We start from the raw sequence: 27,704 nt of genomic DNA, 5'->3' as shown, positions 1-27,704 counted from the left end.
TATTTTTGTGAATCCAATTGAATTGAAGTGCTTCCCAAGATGGGTGATACTACATGGACTACAATGTATTATTTTGGCATTAGTTGAAAATGGAAGGAACGTATTTTTTACTGGATATTGCCTACTAGACGTCCTCCAACCTCTTTGTTGCTGAAAGATATTTGAAACGCCGTGCGCGAAGCGCACGGCACAGCCGAGAGGCTACTAGACGTCCTCCAACCTCTTTGTTGCTGAAAGATATTTGAAACGCCGTGCGCGAAGCGCACGGCACAGCCGAGAGGCTTGTACGTTGGTGGTTTCTTCGGGCAGCTCTATCTAATCTCTCTGGCTCTGAGATCCTTATGCAACGCAAGCTAAGTAAAGCGCGAAGCGCACGGCACAGCCGAGAGGCTTGTACGTTGGTGGTTTCTTCGGGCAGCTCTATCTAATCTCTCTGACTCTGAGATCCTTATGCAACGCAAGCTAAGTAAGGGAAGCAATCGTTAGCCTTATGACACTTGGATTGTTGGCTCATTGATCGGACATCCCCGGAACGAGAAAATTAAAAATGACAGTTAGCCAAAAATAGTGGCGTTTGGAAATATTATCAAATTTTATATTCGGTTGTCCATTGACAAATGTACTTATATGTCCTCGTTTGTTTGGCTAAGGTTGGTGTGTATTTCGAACAGAAAGTAAGCAAGCATTAGAACTAGATTTAGAGGCGAATATGGTCGGGTAATGGCGACTGAATTGATGTCAACGGCCATACCACATAGAACTCACCCGGTCTCGTCAGCTCCCGGAAGTTAAGCTATGTCGGGTCCCGTTAGTACTTGGATGGGTGACCGCTTGGGAATACGGGATGCTGTTGGCATGGTGTAATTTTATTTTTGCTCCCCAAGTTAGATGAGACATGGAATATAATGTATTCTTTAGGTATTAGTTGAAAAGGGTATTGCTGGGACTTTGATTAATGATACCATATATTGTAGAACGCATGTTTGTTTGATCTCGGTAGTTTTAACGACAAAAAAAAAGATAGAGGTTTGGCTATTTTGTTGAGGCTGTTGCATGACGCCCACTCACTGGCACGATCCCACTACTGCCGAACACGGGAACTTTTGGCTGCTAGGTTTCCCTCCTGCCGAGAGGCTTGTACGTTGGTGGTTTCTTCGGGCAGCTCTATCTAATCTCTCTGGCTCTGAGATCCTTATGCAACGCAAGCTAAGTAAAGCGCGAAGCGCACGGCACAGCCGAGAGGCTTGTACGTTGGTGGTTTCTTCGGGCAGCTCTATCTAATCTCTCTGACTCTGAGATCCTTATGCAACGCAAGCTAAGTAAGGGAAGCAATCGTTAGCCTTATGACACTTGGATTGTTGGCTCATTGATCGGACATCCCCGGAACGAGAAAATTAAAAATGACAGTTAGCCAAAAATAGTGGCGTTTGGAAATATTATCAAATTTTATATTCGGTTGTCCATTGACAAATGTACTTATATGTCCTCGTTTGTTTGGCTAAGGTTGGTGTGTATTTCGAACAGAAAGTAAGCAAGCATTAGAACTAGATTTAGAGGCGAATATGGTCGGGTAATGGCGACTGAATTGATGTCAACGGCCATACCACATAGAACTCACCCGGTCTCGTCAGCTCCCGGAAGTTAAGCTATGTCGGGTCCCGTTAGTACTTGGATGGGTGACCGCTTGGGAATACGGGATGCTGTTGGCATGGTGTAATTTTATTTTTGCTCCCCAAGTTAGATGAGACATGGAATATAATGTATTCTTTAGGTATTAGTTGAAAAGGGTATTGCTGGGACTTTGATTAATGATACCATATATTGTAGAACGCATGTTTGTTTGATCTCGGTAGTTTTAACGACAAAAAAAAAGATAGAGGTTTGGCTATTTTGTTGAGGCTGTTGCATGACGCCCACTCACTGGCACGATCCCACTACTGCCGAACACGGGAACTTTTGGCTGCTAGGTTTCCCTCCTGCCGAGAGGCTTGTACGTTGGTGGTTTCTTCGGGCAGCTCTATCTAATCTCTCTGGCTCTGAGATCCTTATGCAACGCAAGCTAAGTAAAGCGCGAAGCGCACGGCACAGCCGAGAGGCTTGTACGTTGGTGGTTTCTTCGGGCAGCTCTATCTAATCTCTCTGACTCTGAGATCCTTATGCAACGCAAGCTAAGTAAGGGAAGCAATCGTTAGCCTTATGACACTTGGATTGTTGGCTCATTGATCGGACATCCCCGGAACGAGAAAATTAAAAATGACAGTTAGCCAAAAATAGTGGCGTTTGGAAATATTATCAAATTTTATATTCGGTTGTCCATTGACAAATGTACTTATATGTCCTCGTTTGTTTGGCTAAGGTTGGTGTGTATTTCGAACAGAAAGTAAGCAAGCATTAGAACTAGATTTAGAGGCGAATATGGTCGGGTAATGGCGACTGAATTGATGTCAACGGCCATACCACATAGAACTCACCCGGTCTCGTCAGCTCCCGGAAGTTAAGCTATGTCGGGTCCCGTTAGTACTTGGATGGGTGACCGCTTGGGAATACGGGATGCTGTTGGCATGGTGTAATTTTATTTTTGCTCCCCAAGTTAGATGAGACATGGAATATAATGTATTCTTTAGGTATTAGTTGAAAAGGGTATTGCTGGGACTTTGATTAATGATACCATATATTGTAGAACGCATGTTTGTTTGATCTCGGTAGTTTTAACGACAAAAAAAAAGATAGAGGTTTGGCTATTTTGTTGAGGCTGTTGCATGACGCCCACTCACTGGCACGATCCCACTACTGCCGAACACGGGAACTTTTGGCTGCTAGGTTTCCCTCCTGACCCACTACGCTCCTCCTTAGCTAACCTGCACCTACTAGATTCCTCTAGCAGATCCATGCTGATGTCAAGCTTAGTGCGGGCACCTGATCAACATGCGGTATCACGAAACAGGGCTCCTAAACTCAAGCCATCCACTCTACCAAGCCTCCCCGAAGAAGGATTATAGGTGCACGCCAAACACCCAGCTGATAAATGGGCTCTCAATCGATAATACATTACTGTAATAAATTGATTTGATGAGCACGCGGATTCTTTATTGTGTCCAAAATTGGTCTCGTCACTTGTTCTATAACTATTAAAGAGCTTCTCGGTGTTTCAATAAATGAACAAAATGCAAGACCTGACAATGTATGTACTGTGTGCGTCAAGTATTGCAAATCTCAATTTAATATTCCGAAATATCGATCTATGCACTGTAATTTACGCCAAAGCTCATTGATCGTACAAACCTTATTTAGAGTTCTGCAAAATAGCATTGCATTTAAGATCATACTTCACAGGATCATTTCTGTAGTATATCTTGACTTGTTTCCCACCAGAAACTTGTCTCCTTTCAACCCACGATGACGAGTTAAGACGCTGGTTTCTGAGCGTGAAACAGGCTGTGAGTGTAGCTGTCTCGACAGCATCAAACACAGTCATTGAGGACCGTTTCCGTTAAATCCATGTGAAATAGCGGAAGGAAACTAGCGTGTTCAGAGTGGTTGAGATGATAAAACAAATTTAAATTCTTGAAAATCTAAAGAGATAAATCTTAATAATAATTCCAGGTATTCGTGTCCTTAAATCATCTGCTTGTATGGCAAAATAAATTGTGAAAGTGAGGTTGGTCAATTTGAGGATGTGTCATGACTTTATGATCGTATTGCATTCTTTTAGTTATTGTTATTTAATCATGATTAATTATCGTTCAGAGCTTTTGTCGTCAGGTGGCGTGGCAAAGCCATATTCTGAAAAAAAAGGACCTAGTGTGATAACGAGAGTAAAATTTGCAACGCCTTCAGCGTAAATTGTATCTCCCTTAATACAGTATGAGCATAATAAAACAAATGAAAATGAACTTTATAAGCATCAAGTGGTCGCGTCTGGAAAAATGAACAACTCAATATTTTATAGCATTTCTTGAATGTTTTGAGTGATATGAGTATTCTTCGTACACCACCGGAAATGTGTTGAACCTCAGTGGTTATTTTGGGCAGTAATCCTTGTAACATTATCGCTTCTCGGCCTTTTGGCTAAGATCAAAGTGTAGTATCTGTTCTTATCAGCTTAATATCTGATACGGGTTCAAATGGACCCCAGAATATTAAACTGATTTTTGGCATACGGTGGGAATACAGTGCTTGCACTGCTCCCGCCACGGGTTGACCCGGTATTGCAGTACCTCCGGGATCGGCTCACCCTCTATGAGGGAGAACATATTGAATAAAACAGAAATTGTCTTAGCACCGTATAATAAAAGACCATGTATAATTGCAAAACTGTCATGTAGACATGATTGTAATTTTTTCTAATTGTATTTTTTTCGTAATATCAAGAAAAGCATAAAAAATTACGTACTTGATTGTGTTAACTAATTAGTACTGTTCATCTTTCGATGTGATGTTTTTTTTTTTAAATATGAAGATGCGTGTATTTTCATATGAAAAGTCGATTTTCTTATTTTCTTATTTGCCAATTGGACGACCAAATGAAAAAAAACAAGCAATTTGTTTCTTGAAAAGTATTTGCAAAGATCAAGACCATGAAATAAATACTGAGCTTTATTTACTATATTTTGCTCGAGTTCGTAATTCAAGTCGATGAAAGAAAGTGGGTGGTATTCTCTAAACGTCAGTCAAATACTTGAACACTCTTTGTCAATATTGTTCTGCTGTATACAAAGTATTAAACAAAGTGAAAAAGCATCCACAATCATACTTACCTGGCTCAGAGGCAACCATGATCACCAAGGTGGTTCCTCCAGGGCGAGGCCTTTCCATTGCACTAAGGATGGGCTGACCCTTGCGATTAATCCAAATGTGATTAACTCGGGAGTACAATTTTTGGTAGTGGGGGACTGCGTTCGCGCCGTTCCCTGAACACACTATAAATGTAAGAAAAATTCTTGTCATCTGCCGGAAGTTGAACTAAATCTGGTCCCGTTAGTAAACGGTAGGGTTGACCGCTTGGTAATACGCGAAGCATCAGATTTTCTTTCTGGGAAGAAACAACAAAGTAATGAAATTCATGTTTAGCTATTTTAATATAAATCATCATGGCCAATGGATTGGCCGTGATCGTCTAGTGGTTAGGACCCTACGTTGTGGTACCTACTAGATATAAATCCGTAGTAACCCAGGTTCGAATCCTGGTCACGGCACTGAAAACTGATTTTTCACGTCAACACGCAGATTAACTATAAATTTTGTTTGGTTGGAAAGTAATGCTCGCTCACTTCAATAGTTCATAATGTGAAAAACAATTTGGAATGAAAACCTGAAATTCCCCCTCCCTTTTTTTGTGTGTGCAGGAAGTTGTTGAAATGTATGGAAGAAAAATACACATTTACAGAATTTCAAGTATTTGACCCGATATTAAGACAAAAATTATTTCATGTATGTAATGAACTGTCCCCTGTTGGTATTAGTCCAATGGGAGATGGAAATTAAAATTTGCCTAGGGTAATCTAAATGAATATTTCTGAACGAAATTGTTGGTCCAACACGTCCAAGCAGAACGAATTCAGCAAATGCTTAAGTAGACTTGCTTTTCTGATTATAATTTAGCTTTGCGCAGTGGCAATATCATAACCAATGAGGGTCTCCCGAGGTGTGATTATTGCTAGTTGAAAACTTTAACCAATACCCCGCCACGATGAAGTGAAATAATCTTTGTCGTCGGCAATTTTTGATAGCTCCATCAGGAGCATTTCAGCGTACAAGAAAAAAAAAATTACAGTCAGTTAGAAAAATTGGAGTGTTGCATAGTGTGTTTATAACATTAAACGGTGAAAGTGAAATCGTATAAGTGATTTTTGTTTCCATTTAGTTGGTATTGCACGTCAGACAAGGCTGATTAATTCGTTCGCTGAAGGCCATTAATATCAGTCAGTTGGAACATTGTGAACACGGGGAAAATATTTGAAAAGGTGATTCCAAATGACAAGGTGAAAAGATTCCACCATGTTTAAAGGGGAAGTTCAATAAATTGTTAACCGCTGTAGGGTGAATGTCGGGGTAAACATCTGATCCCACCACCTACGTGTTGGGCTTGTACCATAAAGATCGTTCATTTTTTTCAAAAATAACACTGCGCACAACTGTTTCGTTCAAAAACATGTTAACGAGCTTTATACATGATATTTACTTTAAAATAACTGTACCCATTGATAAAGAATTGCACAAGGATTTTGATATGTAAACGCATGTTTCGAAAAAAAACCTTACAAGCGCACTTCAAAATTTTGAAATGAATATAAATACAAGGCATACCACTGTTATTTACTCTGGTTTCTAATCAATACCCGGATAAATCTTTCGCCTTTTACTAAAGATTTCCGTGGTTAGGAGCATTGATGAGTCTATATGACTTATTTTTTTAACGCCCGGTCTTCTGATTGGGCACTTTGAATAAATGAAAAATTAAAAACGTCTGTATGCGGAAACAAAGATATTCTACTACTACATACTGACAACATTTGTAAAATGACAAACTGATAGTTTTTCGGTGGTTTTGGTAAGATTAGTGTGTATTTCAAAAAGATAAATCTCAAGCACAAGTAATAGATTAGAGGCGAATATGGTCGGGTAATTGCGTCTAGTTTAATGTCAACGGCCATACCACATAGAACTCACCCGGTCTCGTCAGCTCCCGGAAGTTAAGCTATGTCGGGTCCCGTTAGTACTTGGATGGGTGACCGCTTGGGAATACGGGATGCTGTTGGCATGGAATTATTTTATTTTTGTGAATCCAATTGAATTGAAGTGCTTCCCAAGATGGGTGATACTACATGGACTACAATGTATTATTTTGGCATTAGTTGAAAATGGAAGGAACGTATTTTTTACTGGATATTGCCTACTAGACGTCCTCCAACCTCTTTGTTGCTGAAAGATATTTGAAACGCCGTGCGCGAAGCGCACGGCACAGCCGAGAGGCTACTAGACGTCCTCCAACCTCTTTGTTGCTGAAAGATATTTGAAACGCCGTGCGCGAAGCGCACGGCACAGCCGAGAGGCTTGTACGTTGGTGGTTTCTTCGGGCAGCTCTATCTAATCTCTCTGGCTCTGAGATCCTTATGCAACGCAAGCTAAGTAAGGGAAGCAATCGTTAGCCTTATGACACTTGGATTGTTGGCTCATTGATCGGACATCCCCGGAACGAGAAAATTAAAAATGACAGTTAGCCAAAAATAGTGGCGTTTGGAAATATTATCAAATTTTATATTCGGTTGTCCATTGACAAATGTACTTATATGTCCTCGTTTGTTTGGCTAAGGTTGGTGTGTATTTCGAACAGAAAGTAAGCAAGCATTAGAACTAGATTTAGAGGCGAATATGGTCGGGTAATGGCGACTGAATTGATGTCAACGGCCATACCACATAGAACTCACCCGGTCTCGTCAGCTCCCGGAAGTTAAGCTATGTCGGGTCCCGTTAGTACTTGGATGGGTGACCGCTTGGGAATACGGGATGCTGTTGGCATGGTGTAATTTTATTTTTGCTCCCCAAGTTAGATGAGACATGGAATATAATGTATTCTTTAGGTATTAGTTGAAAAGGGTATTGCTGGGACTTTGATTAATGATACCATATATTGTAGAACGCATGTTTGTTTGATCTCGGTAGTTTTAACGACAAAAAAAAAGATAGAGGTTTGGCTATTTTGTTGAGGCTGTTGCATGACGCCCACTCACTGGCACGATCCCACTACTGCCGAACACGGGAACTTTTGGCTGCTAGGTTTCCCTCCTGCCGAGAGGCTTGTACGTTGGTGGTTTCTTCGGGCAGCTCTATCTAATCTCTCTGGCTCTGAGATCCTTATGCAACGCAAGCTAAGTAAAGCGCGAAGCGCACGGCACAGCCGAGAGGCTTGTACGTTGGTGGTTTCTTCGGGCAGCTCTATCTAATCTCTCTGACTCTGAGATCCTTATGCAACGCAAGCTAAGTAAGGGAAGCAATCGTTAGCCTTATGACACTTGGATTGTTGGCTCATTGATCGGACATCCCCGGAACGAGAAAATTAAAAATGACAGTTAGCCAAAAATAGTGGCGTTTGGAAATATTATCAAATTTTATATTCGGTTGTCCATTGACAAATGTACTTATATGTCCTCGTTTGTTTGGCTAAGGTTGGTGTGTATTTCGAACAGAAAGTAAGCAAGCATTAGAACTAGATTTAGAGGCGAATATGGTCGGGTAATGGCGACTGAATTGATGTCAACGGCCATACCACATAGAACTCACCCGGTCTCGTCAGCTCCCGGAAGTTAAGCTATGTCGGGTCCCGTTAGTACTTGGATGGGTGACCGCTTGGGAATACGGGATGCTGTTGGCATGGTGTAATTTTATTTTTGCTCCCCAAGTTAGATGAGACATGGAATATAATGTATTCTTTAGGTATTAGTTGAAAAGGGTATTGCTGGGACTTTGATTAATGATACCATATATTGTAGAACGCATGTTTGTTTGATCTCGGTAGTTTTAACGACAAAAAAAAAGATAGAGGTTTGGCTATTTTGTTGAGGCTGTTGCATGACGCCCACTCACTGGCACGATCCCACTACTGCCGAACACGGGAACTTTTGGCTGCTAGGTTTCCCTCCTGACCCACTACGCTCCTCCTTAGCTAACCTGCACCTACTAGATTCCTCTAGCAGATCCATGCTGATGTCAAGCTTAGTGCGGGCACCTGATCAACATGCGGTATCACGAAACAGGGCTCCTAAACTCAAGCCATCCACTCTACCAAGCCTCCCCGAAGAAGGATTATAGGTGCACGCCAAACACCCAGCTGATAAATGGGCTCTCAATCGATAATACATTACTGTAATAAATTGATTTGATGAGCACGCGGATTCTTTATTGTGTCCAAAATTGGTCTCGTCACTTGTTCTATAACTATTAAAGAGCTTCTCGGTGTTTCAATAAATGAACAAAATGCAAGACCTGACAATGTATGTACTGTGTGCGTCAAGTATTGCAAATCTCAATTTAATATTCCGAAATATCGATCTATGCACTGTAATTTACGCCAAAGCTCATTGATCGTACAAACCTTATTTAGAGTTCTGCAAAATAGCATTGCATTTAAGATCATACTTCACAGGATCATTTCTGTAGTATATCTTGACTTGTTTCCCACCAGAAACTTGTCTCCTTTCAACCCACGATGACGAGTTAAGACGCTGGTTTCTGAGCGTGAAACAGGCTGTGAGTGTAGCTGTCTCGACAGCATCAAACACAGTCATTGAGGACCGTTTCCGTTAAATCCATGTGAAATAGCGGAAGGAAACTAGCGTGTTCAGAGTGGTTGAGATGATAAAACAAATTTAAATTCTTGAAAATCTAAAGAGATAAATCTTAATAATAATTCCAGGTATTCGTGTCCTTAAATCATCTGCTTGTATGGCAAAATAAATTGTGAAAGTGAGGTTGGTCAATTTGAGGATGTGTCATGACTTTATGATCGTATTGCATTCTTTTAGTTATTGTTATTTAATCATGATTAATTATCGTTCAGAGCTTTTGTCGTCAGGTGGCGTGGCAAAGCCATATTCTGAAAAAAAAGGACCTAGTGTGATAACGAGAGTAAAATTTGCAACGCCTTCAGCGTAAATTGTATCTCCCTTAATACAGTATGAGCATAATAAAACAAATGAAAATGAACTTTATAAGCATCAAGTGGTCGCGTCTGGAAAAATGAACAACTCAATATTTTATAGCATTTCTTGAATGTTTTGAGTGATATGAGTATTCTTCGTACACCACCGGAAATGTGTTGAACCTCAGTGGTTATTTTGGGCAGTAATCCTTGTAACATTATCGCTTCTCGGCCTTTTGGCTAAGATCAAAGTGTAGTATCTGTTCTTATCAGCTTAATATCTGATACGGGTTCAAATGGACCCCAGAATATTAAACTGATTTTTGGCATACGGTGGGAATACAGTGCTTGCACTGCTCCCGCCACGGGTTGACCCGGTATTGCAGTACCTCCGGGATCGGCTCACCCTCTATGAGGGAGAACATATTGAATAAAACAGAAATTGTCTTAGCACCGTATAATAAAAGACCATGTATAATTGCAAAACTGTCATGTAGACATGATTGTAATTTTTTCTAATTGTATTTTTTTCGTAATATCAAGAAAAGCATAAAAAATTACGTACTTGATTGTGTTAACTAATTAGTACTGTTCATCTTTCGATGTGATGTTTTTTTTTTTAAATATGAAGATGCGTGTATTTTCATATGAAAAGTCGATTTTCTTATTTTCTTATTTGCCAATTGGACGACCAAATGAAAAAAAACAAGCAATTTGTTTCTTGAAAAGTATTTGCAAAGATCAAGACCATGAAATAAATACTGAGCTTTATTTACTATATTTTGCTCGAGTTCGTAATTCAAGTCGATGAAAGAAAGTGGGTGGTATTCTCTAAACGTCAGTCAAATACTTGAACACTCTTTGTCAATATTGTTCTGCTGTATACAAAGTATTAAACAAAGTGAAAAAGCATCCACAATCATACTTACCTGGCTCAGAGGCAACCATGATCACCAAGGTGGTTCCTCCAGGGCGAGGCCTTTCCATTGCACTAAGGATGGGCTGACCCTTGCGATTAATCCAAATGTGATTAACTCGGGAGTACAATTTTTGGTAGTGGGGGACTGCGTTCGCGCCGTTCCCTGAACACACTATAAATGTAAGAAAAATTCTTGTCATCTGCCGGAAGTTGAACTAAATCTGGTCCCGTTAGTAAACGGTAGGGTTGACCGCTTGGTAATACGCGAAGCATCAGATTTTCTTTCTGGGAAGAAACAACAAAGTAATGAAATTCATGTTTAGCTATTTTAATATAAATCATCATGGCCAATGGATTGGCCGTGATCGTCTAGTGGTTAGGACCCTACGTTGTGGTACCTACTAGATATAAATCCGTAGTAACCCAGGTTCGAATCCTGGTCACGGCACTGAAAACTGATTTTTCACGTCAACACGCAGATTAACTATAAATTTTGTTTGGTTGGAAAGTAATGCTCGCTCACTTCAATAGTTCATAATGTGAAAAACAATTTGGAATGAAAACCTGAAATTCCCCCTCCCTTTTTTTGTGTGTGCAGGAAGTTGTTGAAATGTATGGAAGAAAAATACACATTTACAGAATTTCAAGTATTTGACCCGATATTAAGACAAAAATTATTTCATGTATGTAATGAACTGTCCCCTGTTGGTATTAGTCCAATGGGAGATGGAAATTAAAATTTGCCTAGGGTAATCTAAATGAATATTTCTGAACGAAATTGTTGGTCCAACACGTCCAAGCAGAACGAATTCAGCAAATGCTTAAGTAGACTTGCTTTTCTGATTATAATTTAGCTTTGCGCAGTGGCAATATCATAACCAATGAGGGTCTCCCGAGGTGTGATTATTGCTAGTTGAAAACTTTAACCAATACCCCGCCACGATGAAGTGAAATAATCTTTGTCGTCGGCAATTTTTGATAGCTCCATCAGGAGCATTTCAGCGTACAAGAAAAAAAAAATTACAGTCAGTTAGAAAAATTGGAGTGTTGCATAGTGTGTTTATAACATTAAACGGTGAAAGTGAAATCGTATAAGTGATTTTTGTTTCCATTTAGTTGGTATTGCACGTCAGACAAGGCTGATTAATTCGTTCGCTGAAGGCCATTAATATCAGTCAGTTGGAACATTGTGAACACGGGGAAAATATTTGAAAAGGTGATTCCAAATGACAAGGTGAAAAGATTCCACCATGTTTAAAGGGGAAGTTCAATAAATTGTTAACCGCTGTAGGGTGAATGTCGGGGTAAACATCTGATCCCACCACCTACGTGTTGGGCTTGTACCATAAAGATCGTTCATTTTTTTCAAAAATAACACTGCGCACAACTGTTTCGTTCAAAAACATGTTAACGAGCTTTATACATGATATTTACTTTAAAATAACTGTACCCATTGATAAAGAATTGCACAAGGATTTTGATATGTAAACGCATGTTTCGAAAAAAAACCTTACAAGCGCACTTCAAAATTTTGAAATGAATATAAATACAAGGCATACCACTGTTATTTACTCTGGTTTCTAATCAATACCCGGATAAATCTTTCGCCTTTTACTAAAGATTTCCGTGGTTAGGAGCATTGATGAGTCTATATGACTTATTTTTTTAACGCCCGGTCTTCTGATTGGGCACTTTGAATAAATGAAAAATTAAAAACGTCTGTATGCGGAAACAAAGATATTCTACTACTACATACTGACAACATTTGTAAAATGACAAACTGATAGTTTTTCGGTGGTTTTGGTAAGATTAGTGTGTATTTCAAAAAGATAAATCTCAAGCACAAGTAATAGATTAGAGGCGAATATGGTCGGGTAATTGCGTCTAGTTTAATGTCAACGGCCATACCACATAGAACTCACCCGGTCTCGTCAGCTCCCGGAAGTTAAGCTATGTCGGGTCCCGTTAGTACTTGGATGGGTGACCGCTTGGGAATACGGGATGCTGTTGGCATGGAATTATTTTATTTTTGTGAATCCAATTGAATTGAAGTGCTTCCCAAGATGGGTGATACTACATGGACTACAATGTATTATTTTGGCATTAGTTGAAAATGGAAGGAACGTATTTTTTACTGGATATTGCCTACTAGACGTCCTCCAACCTCTTTGTTGCTGAAAGATATTTGAAACGCCGTGCGCGAAGCGCACGGCACAGCCGAGAGGCTACTAGACGTCCTCCAACCTCTTTGTTGCTGAAAGATATTTGAAACGCCGTGCGCGAAGCGCACGGCACAGCCGAGAGGCTTGTACGTTGGTGGTTTCTTCGGGCAGCTCTATCTAATCTCTCTGGCTCTGAGATCCTTATGCAACGCAAGCTAAGTAAAGCGCGAAGCGCACGGCACAGCCGAGAGGCTTGTACGTTGGTGGTTTCTTCGGGCAGCTCTATCTAATCTCTCTGACTCTGAGATCCTTATGCAACGCAAGCTAAGTAAGGGAAGCAATCGTTAGCCTTATGACACTTGGATTGTTGGCTCATTGATCGGACATCCCCGGAACGAGAAAATTAAAAATGACAGTTAGCCAAAAATAGTGGCGTTTGGAAATATTATCAAATTTTATATTCGGTTGTCCATTGACAAATGTACTTATATGTCCTCGTTTGTTTGGCTAAGGTTGGTGTGTATTTCGAACAGAAAGTAAGCAAGCATTAGAACTAGATTTAGAGGCGAATATGGTCGGGTAATGGCGACTGAATTGATGTCAACGGCCATACCACATAGAACTCACCCGGTCTCGTCAGCTCCCGGAAGTTAAGCTATGTCGGGTCCCGTTAGTACTTGGATGGGTGACCGCTTGGGAATACGGGATGCTGTTGGCATGGTGTAATTTTATTTTTGCTCCCCAAGTTAGATGAGACATGGAATATAATGTATTCTTTAGGTATTAGTTGAAAAGGGTATTGCTGGGACTTTGATTAATGATACCATATATTGTAGAACGCATGTTTGTTTGATCTCGGTAGTTTTAACGACAAAAAAAAAGATAGAGGTTTGGCTATTTTGTTGAGGCTGTTGCATGACGCCCACTCACTGGCACGATCCCACTACTGCCGAACACGGGAACTTTTGGCTGCTAGGTTTCCCTCCTGCCGAGAGGCTTGTACGTTGGTGGTTTCTTCGGGCAGCTCTATCTAATCTCTCTGGCTCTGAGATCCTTATGCAACGCAAGCTAAGTAAAGCGCGAAGCGCACGGCACAGCCGAGAGGCTTGTACGTTGGTGGTTTCTTCGGGCAGCTCTATCTAATCTCTCTGACTCTGAGATCCTTATGCAACGCAAGCTAAGTAAGGGAAGCAATCGTTAGCCTTATGACACTTGGATTGTTGGCTCATTGATCGGACATCCCCGGAACGAGAAAATTAAAAATGACAGTTAGCCAAAAATAGTGGCGTTTGGAAATATTATCAAATTTTATATTCGGTTGTCCATTGACAAATGTACTTATATGTCCTCGTTTGTTTGGCTAAGGTTGGTGTGTATTTCGAACAGAAAGTAAGCAAGCATTAGAACTAGATTTAGAGGCGAATATGGTCGGGTAATGGCGACTGAATTGATGTCAACGGCCATACCACATAGAACTCACCCGGTCTCGTCAGCTCCCGGAAGTTAAGCTATGTCGGGTCCCGTTAGTACTTGGATGGGTGACCGCTTGGGAATACGGGATGCTGTTGGCATGGTGTAATTTTATTTTTGCTCCCCAAGTTAGATGAGACATGGAATATAATGTATTCTTTAGGTATTAGTTGAAAAGGGTATTGCTGGGACTTTGATTAATGATACCATATATTGTAGAACGCATGTTTGTTTGATCTCGGTAGTTTTAACGACAAAAAAAAAGATAGAGGTTTGGCTATTTTGTTGAGGCTGTTGCATGACGCCCACTCACTGGCACGATCCCACTACTGCCGAACACGGGAACTTTTGGCTGCTAGGTTTCCCTCCTGACCCACTACGCTCCTCCTTAGCTAACCTGCACCTACTAGATTCCTCTAGCAGATCCATGCTGATGTCAAGCTTAGTGCGGGCACCTGATCAACATGCGGTATCACGAAACAGGGCTCCTAAACTCAAGCCATCCACTCTACCAAGCCTCCCCGAAGAAGGATTATAGGTGCACGCCAAACACCCAGCTGATAAATGGGCTCTCAATCGATAATACATTACTGTAATAAATTGATTTGATGAGCACGCGGATTCTTTATTGTGTCCAAAATTGGTCTCGTCACTTGTTCTATAACTATTAAAGAGCTTCTCGGTGTTTCAATAAATGAACAAAATGCAAGACCTGACAATGTATGTACTGTGTGCGTCAAGTATTGCAAATCTCAATTTAATATTCCGAAATATCGATCTATGCACTGTAATTTACGCCAAAGCTCATTGATCGTACAAACCTTATTTAGAGTTCTGCAAAATAGCATTGCATTTAAGATCATACTTCACAGGATCATTTCTGTAGTATATCTTGACTTGTTTCCCACCAGAAACTTGTCTCCTTTCAACCCACGATGACGAGTTAAGACGCTGGTTTCTGAGCGTGAAACAGGCTGTGAGTGTAGCTGTCTCGACAGCATCAAACACAGTCATTGAGGACCGTTTCCGTTAAATCCATGTGAAATAGCGGAAGGAAACTAGCGTGTTCAGAGTGGTTGAGATGATAAAACAAATTTAAATTCTTGAAAATCTAAAGAGATAAATCTTAATAATAATTCCAGGTATTCGTGTCCTTAAATCATCTGCTTGTATGGCAAAATAAATTGTGAAAGTGAGGTTGGTCAATTTGAGGATGTGTCATGACTTTATGATCGTATTGCATTCTTTTAGTTATTGTTATTTAATCATGATTAATTATCGTTCAGAGCTTTTGTCGTCAGGTGGCGTGGCAAAGCCATATTCTGAAAAAAAAGGACCTAGTGTGATAACGAGAGTAAAATTTGCAACGCCTTCAGCGTAAATTGTATCTCCCTTAATACAGTATGAGCATAATAAAACAAATGAAAATGAACTTTATAAGCATCAAGTGGTCGCGTCTGGAAAAATGAACAACTCAATATTTTATAGCATTTCTTGAATGTTTTGAGTGATATGAGTATTCTTCGTACACCACCGGAAATGTGTTGAACCTCAGTGGTTATTTTGGGCAGTAATCCTTGTAACATTATCGCTTCTCGGCCTTTTGGCTAAGATCAAAGTGTAGTATCTGTTCTTATCAGCTTAATATCTGATACGGGTTCAAATGGACCCCAGAATATTAAACTGATTTTTGGCATACGGTGGGAATACAGTGCTTGCACTGCTCCCGCCACGGGTTGACCCGGTATTGCAGTACCTCCGGGATCGGCTCACCCTCTATGAGGGAGAACATATTGAATAAAACAGAAATTGTCTTAGCACCGTATAATAAAAGACCATGTATAATTGCAAAACTGTCATGTAGACATGATTGTAATTTTTTCTAATTGTATTTTTTTCGTAATATCAAGAAAAGCATAAAAAATTACGTACTTGATTGTGTTAACTAATTAGTACTGTTCATCTTTCGATGTGATGTTTTTTTTTTTAAATATGAAGATGCGTGTATTTTCATATGAAAAGTCGATTTTCTTATTTTCTTATTTGCCAATTGGACGACCAAATGAAAAAAAACAAGCAATTTGTTTCTTGAAAAGTATTTGCAAAGATCAAGACCATGAAATAAATACTGAGCTTTATTTACTATATTTTGCTCGAGTTCGTAATTCAAGTCGATGAAAGAAAGTGGGTGGTATTCTCTAAACGTCAGTCAAATACTTGAACACTCTTTGTCAATATTGTTCTGCTGTATACAAAGTATTAAACAAAGTGAAAAAGCATCCACAATCATACTTACCTGGCTCAGAGGCAACCATGATCACCAAGGTGGTTCCTCCAGGGCGAGGCCTTTCCATTGCACTAAGGATGGGCTGACCCTTGCGATTAATCCAAATGTGATTAACTCGGGAGTACAATTTTTGGTAGTGGGGGACTGCGTTCGCGCCGTTCCCTGAACACACTATAAATGTAAGAAAAATTCTTGTCATCTGCCGGAAGTTGAACTAAATCTGGTCCCGTTAGTAAACGGTAGGGTTGACCGCTTGGTAATACGCGAAGCATCAGATTTTCTTTCTGGGAAGAAACAACAAAGTAATGAAATTCATGTTTAGCTATTTTAATATAAATCATCATGGCCAATGGATTGGCCGTGATCGTCTAGTGGTTAGGACCCTACGTTGTGGTACCTACTAGATATAAATCCGTAGTAACCCAGGTTCGAATCCTGGTCACGGCACTGAAAACTGATTTTTCACGTCAACACGCAGATTAACTATAAATTTTGTTTGGTTGGAAAGTAATGCTCGCTCACTTCAATAGTTCATAATGTGAAAAACAATTTGGAATGAAAACCTGAAATTCCCCCTCCCTTTTTTTGTGTGTGCAGGAAGTTGTTGAAATGTATGGAAGAAAAATACACATTTACAGAATTTCAAGTATTTGACCCGATATTAAGACAAAAATTATTTCATGTATGTAATGAACTGTCCCCTGTTGGTATTAGTCCAATGGGAGATGGAAATTAAAATTTGCCTAGGGTAATCTAAATGAATATTTCTGAACGAAATTGTTGGTCCAACACGTCCAAGCAGAACGAATTCAGCAAATGCTTAAGTAGACTTGCTTTTCTGATTATAATTTAGCTTTGCGCAGTGGCAATATCATAACCAATGAGGGTCTCCCGAGGTGTGATTATTGCTAGTTGAAAACTTTAACCAATACCCCGCCACGATGAAGTGAAATAATCTTTGTCGTCGGCAATTTTTGATAGCTCCATCAGGAGCATTTCAGCGTACAAGAAAAAAAAAATTACAGTCAGTTAGAAAAATTGGAGTGTTGCATAGTGTGTTTATAACATTAAACGGTGAAAGTGAAATCGTATAAGTGATTTTTGTTTCCATTTAGTTGGTATTGCACGTCAGACAAGGCTGATTAATTCGTTCGCTGAAGGCCATTAATATCAGTCAGTTGGAACATTGTGAACACGGGGAAAATATTTGAAAAGGTGATTCCAAATGACAAGGTGAAAAGATTCCACCATGTTTAAAGGGGAAGTTCAATAAATTGTTAACCGCTGTAGGGTGAATGTCGGGGTAAACATCTGATCCCACCACCTACGTGTTGGGCTTGTACCATAAAGATCGTTCATTTTTTTCAAAAATAACACTGCGCACAACTGTTTCGTTCAAAAACATGTTAACGAGCTTTATACATGATATTTACTTTAAAATAACTGTACCCATTGATAAAGAATTGCACAAGGATTTTGATATGTAAACGCATGTTTCGAAAAAAAACCTTACAAGCGCACTTCAAAATTTTGAAATGAATATAAATACAAGGCATACCACTGTTATTTACTCTGGTTTCTAATCAATACCCGGATAAATCTTTCGCCTTTTACTAAAGATTTCCGTGGTTAGGAGCATTGATGAGTCTATATGACTTATTTTTTTAACGCCCGGTCTTCTGATTGGGCACTTTGAATAAATGAAAAATTAAAAACGTCTGTATGCGGAAACAAAGATATTCTACTACTACATACTGACAACATTTGTAAAATGACAAACTGATAGTTTTTCGGTGGTTTTGGTAAGATTAGTGTGTATTTCAAAAAGATAAATCTCAAGCACAAGTAATAGATTAGAGGCGAATATGGTCGGGTAATTGCGTCTAGTTTAATGTCAACGGCCATACCACATAGAACTCACCCGGTCTCGTCAGCTCCCGGAAGTTAAGCTATGTCGGGTCCCGTTAGTACTTGGATGGGTGACCGCTTGGGAATACGGGATGCTGTTGGCATGGAATTATTTTATTTTTGTGAATCCAATTGAATTGAAGTGCTTCCCAAGATGGGTGATACTACATGGACTACAATGTATTATTTTGGCATTAGTTGAAAATGGAAGGAACGTATTTTTTACTGGATATTGCCTACTAGACGTCCTCCAACCTCTTTGTTGCTGAAAGATATTTGAAACGCCGTGCGCGAAGCGCACGGCACAGCCGAGAGGCTACTAGACGTCCTCCAACCTCTTTGTTGCTGAAAGATATTTGAAACGCCGTGCGCGAAGCGCACGGCACAGCCGAGAGGCTTGTACGTTGGTGGTTTCTTCGGGCAGCTCTATCTAATCTCTCTGGCTCTGAGATCCTTATGCAACGCAAGCTAAGTAAAGCGCGAAGCGCACGGCACAGCCGAGAGGCTTGTACGTTGGTGGTTTCTTCGGGCAGCTCTATCTAATCTCTCTGACTCTGAGATCCTTATGCAACGCAAGCTAAGTAAGGGAAGCAATCGTTAGCCTTATGACACTTGGATTGTTGGCTCATTGATCGGACATCCCCGGAACGAGAAAATTAAAAATGACAGTTAGCCAAAAATAGTGGCGTTTGGAAATATTATCAAATTTTATATTCGGTTGTCCATTGACAAATGTACTTATATGTCCTCGTTTGTTTGGCTAAGGTTGGTGTGTATTTCGAACAGAAAGTAAGCAAGCATTAGAACTAGATTTAGAGGCGAATATGGTCGGGTAATGGCGACTGAATTGATGTCAACGGCCATACCACATAGAACTCACCCGGTCTCGTCAGCTCCCGGAAGTTAAGCTATGTCGGGTCCCGTTAGTACTTGGATGGGTGACCGCTTGGGAATACGGGATGCTGTTGGCATGGTGTAATTTTATTTTTGCTCCCCAAGTTAGATGAGACATGGAATATAATGTATTCTTTAGGTATTAGTTGAAAAGGGTATTGCTGGGACTTTGATTAATGATACCATATATTGTAGAACGCATGTTTGTTTGATCTCGGTAGTTTTAACGACAAAAAAAAAGATAGAGGTTTGGCTATTTTGTTGAGGCTGTTGCATGACGCCCACTCACTGGCACGATCCCACTACTGCCGAACACGGGAACTTTTGGCTGCTAGGTTTCCCTCCTGCCGAGAGGCTTGTACGTTGGTGGTTTCTTCGGGCAGCTCTATCTAATCTCTCTGGCTCTGAGATCCTTATGCAACGCAAGCTAAGTAAAGCGCGAAGCGCACGGCACAGCCGAGAGGCTTGTACGTTGGTGGTTTCTTCGGGCAGCTCTATCTAATCTCTCTGACTCTGAGATCCTTATGCAACGCAAGCTAAGTAAGGGAAGCAATCGTTAGCCTTATGACACTTGGATTGTTGGCTCATTGATCGGACATCCCCGGAACGAGAAAATTAAAAATGACAGTTAGCCAAAAATAGTGGCGTTTGGAAATATTATCAAATTTTATATTCGGTTGTCCATTGACAAATGTACTTATATGTCCTCGTTTGTTTGGCTAAGGTTGGTGTGTATTTCGAACAGAAAGTAAGCAAGCATTAGAACTAGATTTAGAGGCGAATATGGTCGGGTAATGGCGACTGAATTGATGTCAACGGCCATACCACATAGAACTCACCCGGTCTCGTCAGCTCCCGGAAGTTAAGCTATGTCGGGTCCCGTTAGTACTTGGATGGGTGACCGCTTGGGAATACGGGATGCTGTTGGCATGGTGTAATTTTATTTTTGCTCCCCAAGTTAGATGAGACATGGAATATAATGTATTCTTTAGGTATTAGTTGAAAAGGGTATTGCTGGGACTTTGATTAATGATACCATATATTGTAGAACGCATGTTTGTTTGATCTCGGTAGTTTTAACGACAAAAAAAAAGATAGAGGTTTGGCTATTTTGTTGAGGCTGTTGCATGACGCCCACTCACTGGCACGATCCCACTACTGCCGAACACGGGAACTTTTGGCTGCTAGGTTTCCCTCCTGACCCACTACGCTCCTCCTTAGCTAACCTGCACCTACTAGATTCCTCTAGCAGATCCATGCTGATGTCAAGCTTAGTGCGGGCACCTGATCAACATGCGGTATCACGAAACAGGGCTCCTAAACTCAAGCCATCCACTCTACCAAGCCTCCCCGAAGAAGGATTATAGGTGCACGCCAAACACCCAGCTGATAAATGGGCTCTCAATCGATAATACATTACTGTAATAAATTGATTTGATGAGCACGCGGATTCTTTATTGTGTCCAAAATTGGTCTCGTCACTTGTTCTATAACTATTAAAGAGCTTCTCGGTGTTTCAATAAATGAACAAAATGCAAGACCTGACAATGTATGTACTGTGTGCGTCAAGTATTGCAAATCTCAATTTAATATTCCGAAATATCGATCTATGCACTGTAATTTACGCCAAAGCTCATTGATCGTACAAACCTTATTTAGAGTTCTGCAAAATAGCATTGCATTTAAGATCATACTTCACAGGATCATTTCTGTAGTATATCTTGACTTGTTTCCCACCAGAAACTTGTCTCCTTTCAACCCACGATGACGAGTTAAGACGCTGGTTTCTGAGCGTGAAACAGGCTGTGAGTGTAGCTGTCTCGACAGCATCAAACACAGTCATTGAGGACCGTTTCCGTTAAATCCATGTGAAATAGCGGAAGGAAACTAGCGTGTTCAGAGTGGTTGAGATGATAAAACAAATTTAAATTCTTGAAAATCTAAAGAGATAAATCTTAATAATAATTCCAGGTATTCGTGTCCTTAAATCATCTGCTTGTATGGCAAAATAAATTGTGAAAGTGAGGTTGGTCAATTTGAGGATGTGTCATGACTTTATGATCGTATTGCATTCTTTTAGTTATTGTTATTTAATCATGATTAATTATCGTTCAGAGCTTTTGTCGTCAGGTGGCGTGGCAAAGCCATATTCTGAAAAAAAAGGACCTAGTGTGATAACGAGAGTAAAATTTGCAACGCCTTCAGCGTAAATTGTATCTCCCTTAATACAGTATGAGCATAATAAAACAAATGAAAATGAACTTTATAAGCATCAAGTGGTCGCGTCTGGAAAAATGAACAACTCAATATTTTATAGCATTTCTTGAATGTTTTGAGTGATATGAGTATTCTTCGTACACCACCGGAAATGTGTTGAACCTCAGTGGTTATTTTGGGCAGTAATCCTTGTAACATTATCGCTTCTCGGCCTTTTGGCTAAGATCAAAGTGTAGTATCTGTTCTTATCAGCTTAATATCTGATACGGGTTCAAATGGACCCCAGAATATTAAACTGATTTTTGGCATACGGTGGGAATACAGTGCTTGCACTGCTCCCGCCACGGGTTGACCCGGTATTGCAGTACCTCCGGGATCGGCTCACCCTCTATGAGGGAGAACATATTGAATAAAACAGAAATTGTCTTAGCACCGTATAATAAAAGACCATGTATAATTGCAAAACTGTCATGTAGACATGATTGTAATTTTTTCTAATTGTATTTTTTTCGTAATATCAAGAAAAGCATAAAAAATTACGTACTTGATTGTGTTAACTAATTAGTACTGTTCATCTTTCGATGTGATGTTTTTTTTTTTAAATATGAAGATGCGTGTATTTTCATATGAAAAGTCGATTTTCTTATTTTCTTATTTGCCAATTGGACGACCAAATGAAAAAAAACAAGCAATTTGTTTCTTGAAAAGTATTTGCAAAGATCAAGACCATGAAATAAATACTGAGCTTTATTTACTATATTTTGCTCGAGTTCGTAATTCAAGTCGATGAAAGAAAGTGGGTGGTATTCTCTAAACGTCAGTCAAATACTTGAACACTCTTTGTCAATATTGTTCTGCTGTATACAAAGTATTAAACAAAGTGAAAAAGCATCCACAATCATACTTACCTGGCTCAGAGGCAACCATGATCACCAAGGTGGTTCCTCCAGGGCGAGGCCTTTCCATTGCACTAAGGATGGGCTGACCCTTGCGATTAATCCAAATGTGATTAACTCGGGAGTACAATTTTTGGTAGTGGGGGACTGCGTTCGCGCCGTTCCCTGAACACACTATAAATGTAAGAAAAATTCTTGTCATCTGCCGGAAGTTGAACTAAATCTGGTCCCGTTAGTAAACGGTAGGGTTGACCGCTTGGTAATACGCGAAGCATCAGATTTTCTTTCTGGGAAGAAACAACAAAGTAATGAAATTCATGTTTAGCTATTTTAATATAAATCATCATGGCCAATGGATTGGCCGTGATCGTCTAGTGGTTAGGACCCTACGTTGTGGTACCTACTAGATATAAATCCGTAGTAACCCAGGTTCGAATCCTGGTCACGGCACTGAAAACTGATTTTTCACGTCAACACGCAGATTAACTATAAATTTTGTTTGGTTGGAAAGTAATGCTCGCTCACTTCAATAGTTCATAATGTGAAAAACAATTTGGAATGAAAACCTGAAATTCCCCCTCCCTTTTTTTGTGTGTGCAGGAAGTTGTTGAAATGTATGGAAGAAAAATACACATTTACAGAATTTCAAGTATTTGACCCGATATTAAGACAAAAATTATTTCATGTATGTAATGAACTGTCCCCTGTTGGTATTAGTCCAATGGGAGATGGAAATTAAAATTTGCCTAGGGTAATCTAAATGAATATTTCTGAACGAAATTGTTGGTCCAACACGTCCAAGCAGAACGAATTCAGCAAATGCTTAAGTAGACTTGCTTTTCTGATTATAATTTAGCTTTGCGCAGTGGCAATATCATAACCAATGAGGGTCTCCCGAGGTGTGATTATTGCTAGTTGAAAACTTTAACCAATACCCCGCCACGATGAAGTGAAATAATCTTTGTCGTCGGCAATTTTTGATAGCTCCATCAGGAGCATTTCAGCGTACAAGAAAAAAAAAATTACAGTCAGTTAGAAAAATTGGAGTGTTGCATAGTGTGTTTATAACATTAAACGGTGAAAGTGAAATCGTATAAGTGATTTTTGTTTCCATTTAGTTGGTATTGCACGTCAGACAAGGCTGATTAATTCGTTCGCTGAAGGCCATTAATATCAGTCAGTTGGAACATTGTGAACACGGGGAAAATATTTGAAAAGGTGATTCCAAATGACAAGGTGAAAAGATTCCACCATGTTTAAAGGGGAAGTTCAATAAATTGTTAACCGCTGTAGGGTGAATGTCGGGGTAAACATCTGATCCCACCACCTACGTGTTGGGCTTGTACCATAAAGATCGTTCATTTTTTTTCAAAAATAACACTGCGCACAACTGTTTCGTTCAAAAACATGTTAACGAGCTTTATACATGATATTTACTTTAAAATAACTGTACCCATTGATAAAGAATTGCACAAGGATTTTGATATGTAAACGCATGTTTCGAAAAAAAACCTTACAAGCGCACTTCAAAATTTTGAAATGAATATAAATACAAGGCATACCACTGTTATTTACTCTGGTTTCTAATCAATACCCGGATAAATCTTTCGCCTTTTACTAAAGATTTCCGTGGTTAGGAGCATTGATGAGTCTATATGACTTATTTTTTTAACGCCCGGTCTTCTGATTGGGCACTTTGAATAAATGAAAAATTAAAAACGTCTGTATGCGGAAACAAAGATATTCTACTACTACATACTGACAACATTTGTAAAATGACAAACTGATAGTTTTTCGGTGGTTTTGGTAAGATTAGTGTGTATTTCAAAAAGATAAATCTCAAGCACAAGTAATAGATTAGAGGCGAATATGGTCGGGTAATTGCGTCTAGTTTAATGTCAACGGCCATACCACATAGAACTCACCCGGTCTCGTCAGCTCCCGGAAGTTAAGCTATGTCGGGTCCCGTTAGTACTTGGATGGGTGACCGCTTGGGAATACGGGATGCTGTTGGCATGGAATTATTTTATTTTTGTGAATCCAATTGAATTGAAGTGCTTCCCAAGATGGGTGATACTACATGGACTACAATGTATTATTTTGGCATTAGTTGAAAATGGAAGGAACGTATTTTTTACTGGATATTGCCTACTAGACGTCCTCCAACCTCTTTGTTGCTGAAAGATATTTGAAACGCCGTGCGCGAAGCGCACGGCACAGCCGAGAGGCTACTAGACGTCCTCCAACCTCTTTGTTGCTGAAAGATATTTGAAACGCCGTGCGCGAAGCGCACGGCACAGCCGAGAGGCTTGTACGTTGGTGGTTTCTTCGGGCAGCTCTATCTAATCTCTCTGGCTCTGAGATCCTTATGCAACGCAAGCTAAGTAAAGCGCGAAGCGCACGGCACAGCCGAGAGGCTTGTACGTTGGTGGTTTCTTCGGGCAGCTCTATCTAATCTCTCTGACTCTGAGATCCTTATGCAACGCAAGCTAAGTAAGGGAAGCAATCGTTAGCCTTATGACACTTGGATTGTTGGCTCATTGATCGGACATCCCCGGAACGAGAAAATTAAAAATGACAGTTAGCCAAAAATAGTGGCGTTTGGAAATATTATCAAATTTTATATTCGGTTGTCCATTGACAAATGTACTTATATGTCCTCGTTTGTTTGGCTAAGGTTGGTGTGTATTTCGAACAGAAAGTAAGCAAGCATTAGAACTAGATTTAGAGGCGAATATGGTCGGGTAATGGCGACTGAATTGATGTCAACGGCCATACCACATAGAACTCACCCGGTCTCGTCAGCTCCCGGAAGTTAAGCTATGTCGGGTCCCGTTAGTACTTGGATGGGTGACCGCTTGGGAATACGGGATGCTGTTGGCATGGTGTAATTTTATTTTTGCTCCCCAAGTTAGATGAGACATGGAATATAATGTATTCTTTAGGTATTAGTTGAAAAGGGTATTGCTGGGACTTTGATTAATGATACCATATATTGTAGAACGCATGTTTGTTTGATCTCGGTAGTTTTAACGACAAAAAAAAAGATAGAGGTTTGGCTATTTTGTTGAGGCTGTTGCATGACGCCCACTCACTGGCACGATCCCACTACTGCCGAACACGGGAACTTTTGGCTGCTAGGTTTCCCTCCTGCCGAGAGGCTTGTACGTTGGTGGTTTCTTCGGGCAGCTCTATCTAATCTCTCTGGCTCTGAGATCCTTATGCAACGCAAGCTAAGTAAAGCGCGAAGCGCACGGCACAGCCGAGAGGCTTGTACGTTGGTGGTTTCTTCGGGCAGCTCTATCTAATCTCTCTGACTCTGAGATCCTTATGCAACGCAAGCTAAGTAAGGGAAGCAATCGTTAGCCTTATGACACTTGGATTGTTGGCTCATTGATCGGACATCCCCGGAACGAGAAAATTAAAAATGACAGTTAGCCAAAAATAGTGGCGTTTGGAAATATTATCAAATTTTATATTCGGTTGTCCATTGACAAATGTACTTATATGTCCTCGTTTGTTTGGCTAAGGTTGGTGTGTATTTCGAACAGAAAGTAAGCAAGCATTAGAACTAGATTTAGAGGCGAATATGGTCGGGTAATGGCGACTGAATTGATGTCAACGGCCATACCACATAGAACTCACCCGGTCTCGTCAGCTCCCGGAAGTTAAGCTATGTCGGGTCCCGTTAGTACTTGGATGGGTGACCGCTTGGGAATACGGGATGCTGTTGGCATGGTGTAATTTTATTTTTGCTCCCCAAGTTAGATGAGACATGGAATATAATGTATTCTTTAGGTATTAGTTGAAAAGGGTATTGCTGGGACTTTGATTAATGATACCATATATTGTAGAACGCATGTTTGTTTGATCTCGGTAGTTTTAACGACAAAAAAAAAGATAGAGGTTTGGCTATTTTGTTGAGGCTGTTGCATGACGCCCACTCACTGGCACGATCCCACTACTGCCGAACACGGGAACTTTTGGCTGCTAGGTTTCCCTCCTGACCCACTACGCTCCTCCTTAGCTAACCTGCACCTACTAGATTCCTCTAGCAGATCCATGCTGATGTCAAGCTTAGTGCGGGCACCTGATCAACATGCGGTATCACGAAACAGGGCTCCTAAACTCAAGCCATCCACTCTACCAAGCCTCCCCGAAGAAGGATTATAGGTGCACGCCAAACACCCAGCTGATAAATGGGCTCTCAATCGATAATACATTACTGTAATAAATTGATTTGATGAGCACGCGGATTCTTTATTGTGTCCAAAATTGGTCTCGTCACTTGTTCTATAACTATTAAAGAGCTTCTCGGTGTTTCAATAAATGAACAAAATGCAAGACCTGACAATGTATGTACTGTGTGCGTCAAGTATTGCAAATCTCAATTTAATATTCCGAAATATCGATCTATGCACTGTAATTTACGCCAAAGCTCATTGATCGTACAAACCTTATTTAGAGTTCTGCAAAATAGCATTGCATTTAAGATCATACTTCACAGGATCATTTCTGTAGTATATCTTGACTTGTTTCCCACCAGAAACTTGTCTCCTTTCAACCCACGATGACGAGTTAAGACGCTGGTTTCTGAGCGTGAAACAGGCTGTGAGTGTAGCTGTCTCGACAGCATCAAACACAGTCATTGAGGACCGTTTCCGTTAAATCCATGTGAAATAGCGGAAGGAAACTAGCGTGTTCAGAGTGGTTGAGATGATAAAACAAATTTAAATTCTTGAAAATCTAAAGAGATAAATCTTAATAATAATTCCAGGTATTCGTGTCCTTAAATCATCTGCTTGTATGGCAAAATAAATTGTGAAAGTGAGGTTGGTCAATTTGAGGATGTGTCATGACTTTATGATCGTATTGCATTCTTTTAGTTATTGTTATTTAATCATGATTAATTATCGTTCAGAGCTTTTGTCGTCAGGTGGCGTGGCAAAGCCATATTCTGAAAAAAAAGGACCTAGTGTGATAACGAGAGTAAAATTTGCAACGCCTTCAGCGTAAATTGTATCTCCCTTAATACAGTATGAGCATAATAAAACAAATGAAAATGAACTTTATAAGCATCAAGTGGTCGCGTCTGGAAAAATGAACAACTCAATATTTTATAGCATTTCTTGAATGTTTTGAGTGATATGAGTATTCTTCGTACACCACCGGAAATGTGTTGAACCTCAGTGGTTATTTTGGGCAGTAATCCTTGTAACATTATCGCTTCTCGGCCTTTTGGCTAAGATCAAAGTGTAGTATCTGTTCTTATCAGCTTAATATCTGATACGGGTCTTCCAATTTTTGGGGGGGG

The 27,704-nt window shown here is 40.1% G+C and overlaps 40 non-coding genes and 1 pseudogene across 40 annotated transcripts; all 41 read left to right on the top strand.

Moving 5' to 3' along the window:
* The first annotated feature begins 737 nt into the window (after positions 1–737).
* Positions 738–856, top strand: LOC124322980. Its single transcript, XR_006915230.1, has one exon. It is a non-coding gene; the product is annotated as a 5S ribosomal RNA (ribosomal RNA).
* Positions 857–1,590: 734 nt separating this feature from the next.
* On the top strand, positions 1,591–1,709 carry LOC124322979. The gene has a single exon (XR_006915229.1). It is a non-coding gene; the product is annotated as a 5S ribosomal RNA (ribosomal RNA).
* A 734-nt stretch (positions 1,710–2,443) lies between these two features.
* LOC124322978 lies at positions 2,444–2,562 on the top strand. Its single transcript, XR_006915228.1, has one exon. It is a non-coding gene; the product is annotated as a 5S ribosomal RNA (ribosomal RNA).
* Positions 2,563–3,316: 754 nt separating this feature from the next.
* Positions 3,317–3,538, top strand: LOC124322499. The gene has a single exon (XR_006914781.1). It is a non-coding gene; the product is annotated as a small nucleolar RNA U3 (small nucleolar RNA).
* A 510-nt stretch (positions 3,539–4,048) lies between these two features.
* On the top strand, positions 4,049–4,239 carry LOC124322233. The gene has a single exon (XR_006914581.1). It is a non-coding gene; the product is annotated as a U2 spliceosomal RNA (small nuclear RNA).
* Positions 4,240–4,749: 510 nt separating this feature from the next.
* On the top strand, positions 4,750–4,913 carry LOC124322074. The gene has a single exon (XR_006914429.1). It is a non-coding gene; the product is annotated as a U1 spliceosomal RNA (small nuclear RNA).
* Positions 4,914–5,105: 192 nt separating this feature from the next.
* Positions 5,106–5,195, top strand: Trnah-gug. Its single transcript is given in 2 exon segments — positions 5,106–5,142; positions 5,161–5,195. It is a non-coding gene; the product is annotated as a tRNA-His (tRNA).
* Positions 5,196–5,599: 404 nt separating this feature from the next.
* Positions 5,600–5,741, top strand: LOC124322706. Its single transcript, XR_006914974.1, has one exon. It is a non-coding gene; the product is annotated as a U4 spliceosomal RNA (small nuclear RNA).
* Positions 5,742–6,315: 574 nt separating this feature from the next.
* LOC124322897 lies at positions 6,316–6,438 on the top strand. The gene has a single exon (XR_006915152.1). It is a non-coding gene; the product is annotated as a U5 spliceosomal RNA (small nuclear RNA).
* A 203-nt stretch (positions 6,439–6,641) lies between these two features.
* LOC124322977 lies at positions 6,642–6,760 on the top strand. Its single transcript, XR_006915227.1, has one exon. It is a non-coding gene; the product is annotated as a 5S ribosomal RNA (ribosomal RNA).
* Positions 6,761–7,399: 639 nt separating this feature from the next.
* LOC124322976 lies at positions 7,400–7,518 on the top strand. Its single transcript, XR_006915226.1, has one exon. It is a non-coding gene; the product is annotated as a 5S ribosomal RNA (ribosomal RNA).
* A 734-nt stretch (positions 7,519–8,252) lies between these two features.
* Positions 8,253–8,371, top strand: LOC124322975. Its single transcript, XR_006915225.1, has one exon. It is a non-coding gene; the product is annotated as a 5S ribosomal RNA (ribosomal RNA).
* Positions 8,372–9,125: 754 nt separating this feature from the next.
* Positions 9,126–9,347, top strand: LOC124322497. The gene has a single exon (XR_006914779.1). It is a non-coding gene; the product is annotated as a small nucleolar RNA U3 (small nucleolar RNA).
* Positions 9,348–9,857: 510 nt separating this feature from the next.
* LOC124322232 lies at positions 9,858–10,048 on the top strand. The gene has a single exon (XR_006914580.1). It is a non-coding gene; the product is annotated as a U2 spliceosomal RNA (small nuclear RNA).
* A 510-nt stretch (positions 10,049–10,558) lies between these two features.
* Positions 10,559–10,722, top strand: LOC124322073. The gene has a single exon (XR_006914428.1). It is a non-coding gene; the product is annotated as a U1 spliceosomal RNA (small nuclear RNA).
* Positions 10,723–10,914: 192 nt separating this feature from the next.
* Trnah-gug lies at positions 10,915–11,004 on the top strand. The gene is given in 2 exon segments: positions 10,915–10,951; positions 10,970–11,004. It is a non-coding gene; the product is annotated as a tRNA-His (tRNA).
* Positions 11,005–11,408: 404 nt separating this feature from the next.
* LOC124322705 lies at positions 11,409–11,550 on the top strand. The gene has a single exon (XR_006914973.1). It is a non-coding gene; the product is annotated as a U4 spliceosomal RNA (small nuclear RNA).
* Positions 11,551–12,124: 574 nt separating this feature from the next.
* On the top strand, positions 12,125–12,247 carry LOC124322896. Its single transcript, XR_006915151.1, has one exon. It is a non-coding gene; the product is annotated as a U5 spliceosomal RNA (small nuclear RNA).
* Positions 12,248–12,450: 203 nt separating this feature from the next.
* On the top strand, positions 12,451–12,569 carry LOC124322974. Its single transcript, XR_006915224.1, has one exon. It is a non-coding gene; the product is annotated as a 5S ribosomal RNA (ribosomal RNA).
* Positions 12,570–13,317: 748 nt separating this feature from the next.
* Positions 13,318–13,436, top strand: LOC124322973. The gene has a single exon (XR_006915223.1). It is a non-coding gene; the product is annotated as a 5S ribosomal RNA (ribosomal RNA).
* A 734-nt stretch (positions 13,437–14,170) lies between these two features.
* LOC124322972 lies at positions 14,171–14,289 on the top strand. Its single transcript, XR_006915222.1, has one exon. It is a non-coding gene; the product is annotated as a 5S ribosomal RNA (ribosomal RNA).
* A 754-nt stretch (positions 14,290–15,043) lies between these two features.
* On the top strand, positions 15,044–15,265 carry LOC124322496. Its single transcript, XR_006914778.1, has one exon. It is a non-coding gene; the product is annotated as a small nucleolar RNA U3 (small nucleolar RNA).
* Positions 15,266–15,775: 510 nt separating this feature from the next.
* On the top strand, positions 15,776–15,966 carry LOC124322231. The gene has a single exon (XR_006914579.1). It is a non-coding gene; the product is annotated as a U2 spliceosomal RNA (small nuclear RNA).
* A 510-nt stretch (positions 15,967–16,476) lies between these two features.
* On the top strand, positions 16,477–16,640 carry LOC124322072. Its single transcript, XR_006914427.1, has one exon. It is a non-coding gene; the product is annotated as a U1 spliceosomal RNA (small nuclear RNA).
* A 192-nt stretch (positions 16,641–16,832) lies between these two features.
* Positions 16,833–16,922, top strand: Trnah-gug. The gene is given in 2 exon segments: positions 16,833–16,869; positions 16,888–16,922. It is a non-coding gene; the product is annotated as a tRNA-His (tRNA).
* A 404-nt stretch (positions 16,923–17,326) lies between these two features.
* Positions 17,327–17,468, top strand: LOC124322704. The gene has a single exon (XR_006914972.1). It is a non-coding gene; the product is annotated as a U4 spliceosomal RNA (small nuclear RNA).
* Positions 17,469–18,042: 574 nt separating this feature from the next.
* LOC124322895 lies at positions 18,043–18,165 on the top strand. Its single transcript, XR_006915150.1, has one exon. It is a non-coding gene; the product is annotated as a U5 spliceosomal RNA (small nuclear RNA).
* A 203-nt stretch (positions 18,166–18,368) lies between these two features.
* On the top strand, positions 18,369–18,487 carry LOC124322971. Its single transcript, XR_006915221.1, has one exon. It is a non-coding gene; the product is annotated as a 5S ribosomal RNA (ribosomal RNA).
* Positions 18,488–19,235: 748 nt separating this feature from the next.
* On the top strand, positions 19,236–19,354 carry LOC124322969. The gene has a single exon (XR_006915219.1). It is a non-coding gene; the product is annotated as a 5S ribosomal RNA (ribosomal RNA).
* A 734-nt stretch (positions 19,355–20,088) lies between these two features.
* On the top strand, positions 20,089–20,207 carry LOC124322968. The gene has a single exon (XR_006915218.1). It is a non-coding gene; the product is annotated as a 5S ribosomal RNA (ribosomal RNA).
* A 754-nt stretch (positions 20,208–20,961) lies between these two features.
* Positions 20,962–21,183, top strand: LOC124322495. The gene has a single exon (XR_006914777.1). It is a non-coding gene; the product is annotated as a small nucleolar RNA U3 (small nucleolar RNA).
* Positions 21,184–21,693: 510 nt separating this feature from the next.
* Positions 21,694–21,884, top strand: LOC124322230. Its single transcript, XR_006914578.1, has one exon. It is a non-coding gene; the product is annotated as a U2 spliceosomal RNA (small nuclear RNA).
* Positions 21,885–22,394: 510 nt separating this feature from the next.
* On the top strand, positions 22,395–22,558 carry LOC124322071. The gene has a single exon (XR_006914426.1). It is a non-coding gene; the product is annotated as a U1 spliceosomal RNA (small nuclear RNA).
* Positions 22,559–22,750: 192 nt separating this feature from the next.
* On the top strand, positions 22,751–22,840 carry Trnah-gug. Its single transcript is given in 2 exon segments — positions 22,751–22,787; positions 22,806–22,840. It is a non-coding gene; the product is annotated as a tRNA-His (tRNA).
* A 404-nt stretch (positions 22,841–23,244) lies between these two features.
* LOC124322703 lies at positions 23,245–23,386 on the top strand. Its single transcript, XR_006914971.1, has one exon. It is a non-coding gene; the product is annotated as a U4 spliceosomal RNA (small nuclear RNA).
* A 575-nt stretch (positions 23,387–23,961) lies between these two features.
* Positions 23,962–24,084, top strand: LOC124322894. The gene has a single exon (XR_006915149.1). It is a non-coding gene; the product is annotated as a U5 spliceosomal RNA (small nuclear RNA).
* A 203-nt stretch (positions 24,085–24,287) lies between these two features.
* LOC124322967 lies at positions 24,288–24,406 on the top strand. Its single transcript, XR_006915217.1, has one exon. It is a non-coding gene; the product is annotated as a 5S ribosomal RNA (ribosomal RNA).
* A 748-nt stretch (positions 24,407–25,154) lies between these two features.
* Positions 25,155–25,273, top strand: LOC124322965. The gene has a single exon (XR_006915216.1). It is a non-coding gene; the product is annotated as a 5S ribosomal RNA (ribosomal RNA).
* Positions 25,274–26,007: 734 nt separating this feature from the next.
* On the top strand, positions 26,008–26,126 carry LOC124322958. The gene has a single exon (XR_006915209.1). It is a non-coding gene; the product is annotated as a 5S ribosomal RNA (ribosomal RNA).
* Positions 26,127–26,880: 754 nt separating this feature from the next.
* Positions 26,881–27,102, top strand: LOC124322494. Its single transcript, XR_006914776.1, has one exon. It is a non-coding gene; the product is annotated as a small nucleolar RNA U3 (small nucleolar RNA).
* Positions 27,103–27,612: 510 nt separating this feature from the next.
* LOC124322340 lies at positions 27,613–27,696 on the top strand (annotated as a pseudogene).
* The last annotated feature ends 8 nt before the right edge of the window (positions 27,697–27,704 follow it).

The sequence above is a fragment of the Daphnia pulicaria genome, chromosome 1, assembly GCF_021234035.1.
Source record: "Daphnia pulicaria isolate SC F1-1A chromosome 1, SC_F0-13Bv2, whole genome shotgun sequence".
NCBI lineage: Eukaryota > Metazoa > Arthropoda > Branchiopoda > Diplostraca > Daphniidae > Daphnia > Daphnia pulicaria.
This window is presented reverse-complemented; position numbering and strand designations above follow the sequence as displayed.